The following is a 9600-nucleotide window of genomic DNA, read 5'->3' as shown; positions in this document are numbered from 1 at the left end:
CAGCTCAGAGCCTGGAGCCTGTTTCAGATTCTGTGTCTCCCTCTCTCTGACCCTCCCCCGTTCATGCTCTGTCTCTCTCTGTCTCAAAAATAAATAAATGTTAAAAAAAAAAAAAAGAAAAAAAAAAAAAGAAAAAAAGAAACAACCCCATTTTATTCTCTCACAGTTCCGGAGCTCAGAAGTCTACAAGGGGTCAGTAGGGCTGGTTCCTTCTTGAGACTCTTGGGAACAATCCACTGTCTTGCCTCTTCCAGCTTCTAGAGGAGCCTGCATTGCTGGGCTCCTGGCCACTCCACCCGTGCTCCCAGCCAGTGGGACGCCATCTGTGAACTTCTGACTCTGTCCACTGCTTCCTCATGCCTCCCTCTCTTCCTCTGAACTTCTGGGTCCTAATAAAACCCCTAGAGATGACCCTGAGCTTCCTCGCATTATCCAGCATCACCCCCCATCTCAAGGTCTGTAACTTAGACCTGCAAGGTCCCTTTTGCCATGTAAGGTCACAGACTCAAGGGTTCTCAGGATTAGGACGTGGACCTCTTTGGGAGTGTTTACTCTGCCCACCACACTCTCCTGTCCCTCCACTCCAGCCCGTCTTTCTCCGATGGGTCCTGTCTCCCAAGCTAACACATCGTGCAAAGTCCCCGTCCCAGTTCGTAATCTCCAGACCTCTGAACCCCCATTCTGGCTGCGCATGCCTTATCTGGAACCCCGGTGTTAAGAGAGTGAAGCAACTGTTGTCTACTGAAGGGGTCTCTCTCCCTTCGCCTCCGTCTCTCCCCGTATGGACTTGTGGCGCGTGGAGATCCGGAATTCCAAACTGGCTCACCTACCAAAGACATTTCTCCAGACAAGCCCTGAGACAGGGGGACGAAGTTCCAAACCATTGCCAAGCCTTCAGGGACAGTGTGGGACGAAGGGGCTTTCGTTGTCTGGCCTGGACATTAATTTCACGGGAAAGTATGTCTTGTGATCCAGGCAAATCACTTACCAATTAACAGTGTCAGAAGCCAGCCTGGCTGTGCCAGGATGCTCAGCTGACGTCTAGTGTCATACATCCAAACATCTGAGGCCAATACATAAAATAACTAAGCAAACATAAAACGCACAAAGAAGGCTGGGGCAAGGTAAAGTGAGCGGGCCGCAGAAGCCTGACATCCATTTGGAGAAGCTGTTCACGCAGTCAAAACAAACAAAACATTCAGAACTGCAAATTATTTAATGAACCAAACATTTCCTCTGACTTGCCTGGTCCTGTCTTCTAGCAGACATCACCTGAGAGGCGGAGCTTTCCAGAGTCAACCAGAGGTCACTTTTCTCATGGCGGCTCACCCATAATTGAGGCCTACTCTGACCAGTACAGTTTTGAGGAACAAAAATTCATTAGAAAAAATTTTTTTTATTTTAGTTTTGAGAGAGACAGAGACAGAGACAGAGAGACAGAGCACAAGCAGGGGAGGGGCAGAGAGAGGAGGAGACGCAGAATCAGAAGCAGGCTTTAGGCTCTGAGCTGTCAGCACAGAGCCCGACGCGGGGCTTGAACCCATGAACCGCAAGATCATGATCTGAGTTGAAGTCAGACACTTACCCGACTGAGCCACCCAGGGGCCCCTAGGCATAAAATTTATTTTCTAGCTGTGCTCTGTTTCTTTCTGGGACACTTGGCCTTTTGCTGGGACTTACGCCTCCATGTTCTGGTGTTTGCTGGCTCAAAACCGTGTATTTTCTGCTGGATCTACTCTGTTCCACCAGGGAGACTCTCAAATTCCAGAACCTTCTGACATTTCCCTCCATCTTCAAGACTCACCTGGTCTGTGTCCTTTGCTAATGCAATACAAGAATCCGTGTAGGTGCACCTGGCTGACTCGGTCAGAAGATCACGTGACTCTTGACCTCAGGGCTGTGAGCGAGAGCCCCATGTTGGATGTAGAGATGACTTAAAAATAACATCTTTAAAAAATAAAAATAATAGAAAAAGAATTGGTGTAGGGGCGTCTGGGTGGCTCAGTCGGTTAAGGGTTGAACTCTTGGTTTCAGCTCAGGTCATGATCTCACAGTTCACGAGTTTGAGCCAATAGCGTGGAGCCTGCTTGGGATTCTCTCTTTCTCTCTTTCTGTCACTCCCTCGCTTGCTCTCTTTCTCAAAATAAAGAGATAAACTTTAAAAAAGTAAAAAAAAAAAAAAAAGAATCAGTATAATAGGGTCTGTCTGGGCAGGAAACAGGGGGCTCCTCACAGCGGGTAATTTGAGGTGACTTTCCTAAAGGCCTGGTTTATAAAACGACGGGCATGGCCTGGGGGAGGGCTTCTCAAGCTTTTCCTCAAGACGTATCCCTCACGGAGAAGTGCTTGAGAGTCTCACTTGATCCCTGGTTCATTCTTTGTTGTGGGGACCGTCCTACGCATCGTGCGATACTTAGCAGCACCCTTGCGTAGATTTGGGACCCTAGAGCCAAGGCCTTTAAATTGTGAAGACCTACAAGAGTTCATTTGCTGTCTGCACACGTCGACCAACCTTGAGTAGCAAGATGCCGTCTGGGAGCTCCGGCTTCACTTTGCCTGAAACGTTCCAAAGAACATAGCAGGAAATTATCTGCCATCACTGCTCACATTTTATGGGTTGAATTGTGTCCCCTCCCCCCGCCCAAAAGACTTGTGTCCCAGCCTCTAAGGCTTGTGAATGTTCCCTTCTTCGGAAATAGGGTCTTTGAAGATGTGATCGAGTTGAGATGAGGTCCTACTGGATCACGGTGGGCCCTAATCCAGTATGACTGCTGTCCTGAGGAGAAGCAGAGATGACAAACAGAGATAGACACGCACAGAGGCAAGACAATGCTAAGACACTCGGGAGAACAAAGATCGTGTGATGGCAGAGATGGCGAGGGATGGGATCACAAGCCAGGGGACAGCAAGGATGGCTGGCTACCCCAGAAGTTGTGACGGGCATGGAACGGAGTCATCTCCATGGCCCTCACGGGGAGCGTGTCGCTGCCGTGACACTTGATTTTGGACTTCTGTCCTGCAGACTGGGACAGAATAGGTTTCTGTTGTTTTATGCACCTGCTTTGCAGCCCTTGGAAACTCATCCAGCATCCCTCCCCCTATTGTTACGGACTGTGCCAAATGTGATTGCACGAGCGTCTTTGCCACGCTCTTTGTTCTCATTAGGTCTTGCTCTCCTGCGTCTCATGAACACAAAGACGCAAACCCACTTGCCTGACCTCACAGCAGACGCACAGGGGAGCTGGAACCTGGGCTCAAATGCTCGCATGTTCCCCGACAGCTGGGTCGCCTTGGTTAGTCCCTTCAGCCTCAGTATGTCTTATTATTGTTGTTATGTTTTGGCCTGAAAGGTGGGTCCGATAATGTCACAAGGAAAACCTGAGCCTCCCCCTGCTGCTCATGCTACCCTAAGTCGGTGCGGGGTACGGGCGCCCCAGCCCTGTGGAGAAAGTGCCTTCACTCCGACGGTGTCAGGGAGCAGGAGGGAGGCCAGGAGAAGCAGCGTGTGTGCACCAAAGGGCCCGGGGGTGGCGTGCAGGTGCTGGCGGTGGATTTACTCATATATCCATGCAGCCAACCTTGACCGAGGAACTTGTGTCCTGGGTGCCGGGCAGCTCCAGCGATAGGAGCTGAGCGAGATGGGTCTGAGCCCAAGGGTCCTACCCTCTGGGTAGGGGGAGAGGGGCCAGACGGCCATGGCTTTGCTGCTTAATTTGTCTGCGCCTCGCCTAACTGTGGGACAGCAGGGCGCTGAAGTCTTCGCATCCAGGTGGGGTGTAGTTAGCAACCGCAAATAGTTTTCGTCTCTTGCTGGGACGTGTTCATTCCATGCACTTTGTGGTTACCTAAAGGACGGCTCCCGCCTGTCTGTGCTCATTTAAAAGGATGGGTCAGGGGGTGCCTGGGGGGCTCAGTCGGTTAAGTGCCTGACTTCGGCTCAGGTCATGATCTCGTGGTTCGTGAGTTCGAGCCCCGTGTCGGGGTCCCGGCTGACGGCGTGGAGCCTGGCGCCCGCTTCGGATTCTGTGTCTCCCTCTCTCTCTGCTCCACCCCTGCTCATACTCGGTCCGTCTCTCTCTAAAAAATAAATAAACATTAAAAACTAATAAATAAATAAATAAATAAATAAAACGGATGGGTCAGGAGTAAGGGTGAAATGACAATGCGTCAGAATACTGGAAAGGTTGCGATGAGTTCACAGAAAAAAAAATCTGGATTTAAAATATTTTAAAACAATTACACTTTTATTATAGTGAAGAACGTAGAATAACCTGGTTTAGGTTAATAAATTGTCATTTCCAAGATGTCCTTTGAGGGCTTGCTTTAATGAACAAATGAGAATAATTAATAATTAGTGTGGCACTTTTGGGGGAGCTTCGGGGGAAAAGAACCCAGTGAAATTGAATGCTAATTATCATGCTAGAATCCAGGAATATGCCTAGAATACCCAATGTCACATTTTTTGGATGCAGGCTAAAAATATCAGCACCACAATAAGGGAAAACTCAATTCTGAGCTATCTAATATTTATTAAATGCATGAAAAATAATTTATTAGTTTTGTTAAAAGGAGAATTCAGAAGAAACTGTGCCAATTAATTTAACAGGGCTATATTTTAATAGACTTTTAAAAACACTTGTCCTGAATTAATTATTCCTAGACGGTTATTGAAAAATCAAATTAAACCTCAAAAGCTACCTTCCTGTGTTCATTCACCCCCTGACAATTAATTCCAAGGTAATTTCAGCTTTGCCGGCATGCGGACTCCTCATGTACAAAGCTACGAGTTTTCAGTTCTCTTTGTCAGACTAGAATATATGCCCCTAGCCCTTCACCATCTCCAGAACCTGGAGGATTTATCTCCAAAGTCTCCAAGTTTGGAATATTTCTTTATCCCATCAATGTCATCGTTAGGAAATTCACAGCAAGTTTCTGCTCCTTGATTCAGAAAACCTGTCCCCTCCTTCACCAATCTCTCCAAGTAGGATCATAAAGAATCCAGCATCTCAGAACTTAAATGTAAGATGCATGGAATTGGAGGCAATGAGAATGCATTTACCCATTCTCAGGTCAGACTCAGGAGGCAGGGCAAACCCAAATGCAACAACAAAGTGGAAAATACATACGTACGTACATACATACATACATACAAATAAGTAAAATAAGAGGGTACTTGTATTACCCAAGGATGTGGAAAACTGACAGCACTAAAAACCAAAGATCCGATATCATTCCATGTATGAAACAGCACGCATCCAACAACATGTGCTATATTTATGTATGTAAATAATTGTCACGGCTCCATGATCTGAAAAATATATTTATCTAGTCCCTACGATGCTTTCACCATGAAATGATTAGCCAGCCTTTTCTTCATGGACTGAGGTTTGCTCCAGCCCAGCTGCTGTCAAAACCATCATGGAATGCAAATTAGTGCCGTCCAAACTCATTAGATCCTTATTAATTATGGGCTTGCTGGTTCCTAGCAAGACACATCTGAGGGATTTGAAACTCACCAACATGTTGTAAACTCTGGAAGCAGGAAAGTTGAATTAGGCAGAGAGGAAAAAGTAGAACACGTGTTCACTGTTGAAAATCGGTATGGACAAAAATTTAGCTGGAATGGAATTAAGTGGGAGTTTCACAAGCAAAGGTATTACTAGACTTTTGGCTGGGTCTACTGGACATCAGCTGGCTTTTCTGGCAGCTGGGGTCCTGGCAGAGTGAGGGGGGTGGGGGCGAGTGAACTGTACACAGGAGACCTAGGGAGGTGTCTCGGCTTTGGTGTTGGTCAAGATGGAAGTCCCGGGAGCATTTAGAACTGAGAACTTGTTCTGAGCTCAGGCTTGGTCTGGATTTAAACCCGCTTTGCAGAGGCGCCTGGTCGGTTCAGTGGGTTAAGCACCCAACTCTTGATTTCGGCTCAGGTCATGATCTCCCGGTTCGGGAGTTCAAGCCCCACATCTGGCTCTGTGCTGACAGGATGAAGCCTGCTTGGGATTCTCTCTCTCTCTGTCTCTCTCTCTCTCTCTCTGTGTGTCTCTCTCCTCTTTCTCTGCCCTCCACCATGCGGGCTGGTTCTCTCTCTCTCTCAAAATAAGTAAACAAAAAAAATGTAAGGGTTAAAAAATATTGAAAATAAATACATAAATAAATCAATCCACCCGCTCTGCGGAATAGACCATTCCATGGTAAGACACCCAAACCTTTCTTGTTCCCCTTTCAAATTGTGCAGGCACTTCAGGGAGACAGGGAGCCCCCACCAATGGCTGAGATCATGGAGTCCAGAGCCACTGTCTGGAGACAGACTGCGGTATACCCTGGCCTCTCCTGGCCTCAGTGCTCCCATCTGTAAAATGGAGGTAGAAAAGGTGCCTCCTTCAGAGGTTGTTAGGATTAAATGAGTTGATATTTGCAGAAGGATTTAGAAGAGTGGCGGCTGAGAGTAAACGCTATGTAAATGTTTGACAAGCAAATTAGGAGGCATGCTCTGGTCTGTTATTTTAAGATGACAGATACAGGTGAGGAATCTTACCACCGATAGGAGCACATGGGGATTATGTTATTTAAGCACGGTGGGGACATGTGGACCTTGTCTGCCATGGGGACTTGGGGAGAGGCAGGGTCAAGGGAGAGGGAGTGGAGGGGGGAAGGGGAGAGGCGGGGAGAGGAAGAGAGCGGAAGGGAAGGAGGGCAGGAGCAGGGGCCAGCCTGGAGTCCTTGGTGTCCCAACCACAAGGGAAGGAGGTGAGATCCGTCCTGCTTTCCTTTCTCCTTGTCCCCTGTCCGTCCCTCCCTCTCCCAGCCTGGGATCATGTGGGTAGGGGTCTTGCCCTCTGCTGGCTGTACACCGAGTTTCCTTTGCGCCTGTTACCCGCTAAGGCTAAAGTCACTCCTTCCAGGAATTGCTGGTTCTTTCCCAGGAAATGTTGAAAACCTTCCACAGAGTCCTCGAGGATTCCGAGAACACATCTCAAATCACAGGCCATGCAGGAGGGCCAGGAGAAATCCTGAAGCAGCGACCTGACCCACCATGTGATGGTGGGCACCCACCAGAAGGGCGGGCCAGTTCCATATCTGCAAAGACTATCTTCTCCACCCAAATACTTGGGCACCGGGGCTCTCGAATGTTTAGGAGTGACTAGGCATGTAAGGATCCAGAACCACCATGACATTAAACAACTAGGGGGCTGACCAGTGGGATGTACGGTGGTGGAGAAGGACTCCAGCAATGATGGAGTATGAGGCAGGACTCCAGAAGGCTTCCGGAGGCACATGGAGGAGAGCCCAGAGAACAGAGCAAGAAGGCAAGCTGGGAGTGGAAAATGTAGATGTAGTCAAGCTAAAACAGCTCGTCGATCATTTTCATATTGATTACAGGGTGATAATGATTACATTTTGTAAATGTGGGATTAAATAAAATATATTCTTTTTAAAAAATGTTTTCTTTATTCATTTTGAGAGAGAGAGAGGCAGAGAGAGGATCCCAAGCAGACTCCACGCTGTCAGCACGGAGCCTGACGCGGGGCTTGATCTCAGGAACCCTGAGATCATGACTTGAGCCGAGATCAAGAGTCGGACGATTAACTGACTGAGCTACCCAGGCACCCCAAAATAAAATATATTCTTAAAATTCACTCCACTTTTTGCCTTTTACATTTATTTATTTATTTATTTATTTATTTTTTTTAACGTTTATTTTATTTTTTTGAGACAGGGAGAGACAGCATGAACGGGGGAGGGTCAGAGAGAGAGGGAGACACAGAATTTGAAACAGGCTCCAGGCTCTGAGCTGTCAGCACAGAGCCCGATGCGGGGCTTGAACTCACGGACCGCGAGATCATGACCTGAGCCGAAGTCGGCCACTCAACCGACTGAGCCACCCAGGCGCCCCAAAATAAAATATATTCTTAAAATTCACTCCACTTTTTGCCTTTTACATTTATTTATTTATTTATTTTAACGTTTATTTTATTTTTTTGAGACAGGGAGAGACAGAGCATGAGCAGGGGAGGGGCAGAGAGAGAGGGAGACACAGAATTTGAAACAGGCTCCAGGCTCTGAGCTGTCAGCACAGAGCCCGATGCGGGGCTTGAACTCACGGACCGCGAGATCATGACCTGAGCCGAAGTCGGCCACTCAACCGACTGAGCCACCCAGGCGCCCCAAAATAAAATATATTCTTAAAATTCACTCCACTTTTTGCCTTTTACATTTATTTATTTATTTATTTTAACGTTTATTTTATTTTTTTGAGACAGGGAGAGACAGAGCATGAGCAGGGGAGGGGCAGAGAGAGAGGGAGACACAGAATCTGAAGCCGGCTCCAGGCTCCGAGCTGTCAGCACAGAGCCCGACGCGGGGCTCGAACTCACGGACCGCGAGATCATGACCTGAGCCGAAGTCGGCCACTCAACCGACTGAGCCACCCAGGCGCCCCTACATTTATTTATTTTTGAGAGACAGAGAGAGACAGAGTGTGAGCAGGGCAGGGGCAGAGAGAGAGGGAGACACAGAATCTGAAGCAGGGTTCAGGCTCTGAGCTGTCTGCACAGAGCCCGACACGGGGCTCGTACCCACAAACCGTGAGATCATGACCTGAGGTGAAGTCAGACGCTTAACTGACTGAGCCACCCCGGTGCCCCAGCCACTTTTTGCCTTTTAAATGGTGGCTATTAGAGTATCAGCTTTGGAGCTCATGACCTCTTTCTAGTGGGCAGCGCTGAGCTGAAAGTTTCTGCAGAGCAAAACAGGTCACAGCCCAAGAGCCAGAGTCCAAAGGCAGGCCACTCCTCCGGGGGCAGAACCAGAGAGATCGTGCAGAGAAGAGGACATTCTGAGAAAGTGTGCAGCTCTCGCTCAGGTAGAACGAAGAAGGCAGAAGGAGCAAATTATTTATCACGTGGGGATGAAAAATGTATTCCTTCTGTACCTTGCAAGCACGCTTTCCTGGGAAGCCACTGGAGAACGTGTTGCAGATCCACAAAGTAGCAAAGCAGGAGGAGACAAGATCCGTCTCATGAGAGAAGTGGGGTGTTCCAGGATTATAGCTGTGTGTGGGGGTTTCAAGATCCAAGCAGCGCGTCAGAGCAGGACAGCGCGTGGCTCACAGGGGCGTTCTCCGGGTGGGGAGAAGTGGACAGCCAGGTGCCTCCCTGTGCCCGAGCCTTTGGCAGAAACATCAATAGACACTGGAACACATTTGGAAAAAAATCGGCATACATCTATAGAAAACCAAGCAATGGCATGAGACAGATATTAATTCCAGAACGTTCAGAGTTGCACAAGAAAGGAAATGCAGCCATAGCTTGCCCCTTGGATCAGCACAGAACTTATGAAGCCATAATACTATAAAGACTATCTAAACAAAAATCGGCATATCTAGATGGAGGGGCGGGGGAGGAGTTTAACTGGGGTAGTTAGCAAAATCCTCCGAATTCGAAGCAGGCTCCAGGCTCCCAGCTGTCAGCACAGAGCCCGACACAGGGCTGGAAGCCACGAACTGTGAGATCCTGACCTGAACCGAGGTCGGACACTTAACCGACTGAACCACCGAGGCTCCTGCATTGATAGTAATTTTTGACTTAACTATGCGCCTGC

Source organism: Panthera tigris, chromosome X, assembly GCF_018350195.1.
Source record: "Panthera tigris isolate Pti1 chromosome X, P.tigris_Pti1_mat1.1, whole genome shotgun sequence".
NCBI classification, from domain to species: domain Eukaryota; kingdom Metazoa; phylum Chordata; class Mammalia; order Carnivora; family Felidae; genus Panthera; species Panthera tigris.
Note: the sequence above shows the minus strand (reverse complement) of the source record.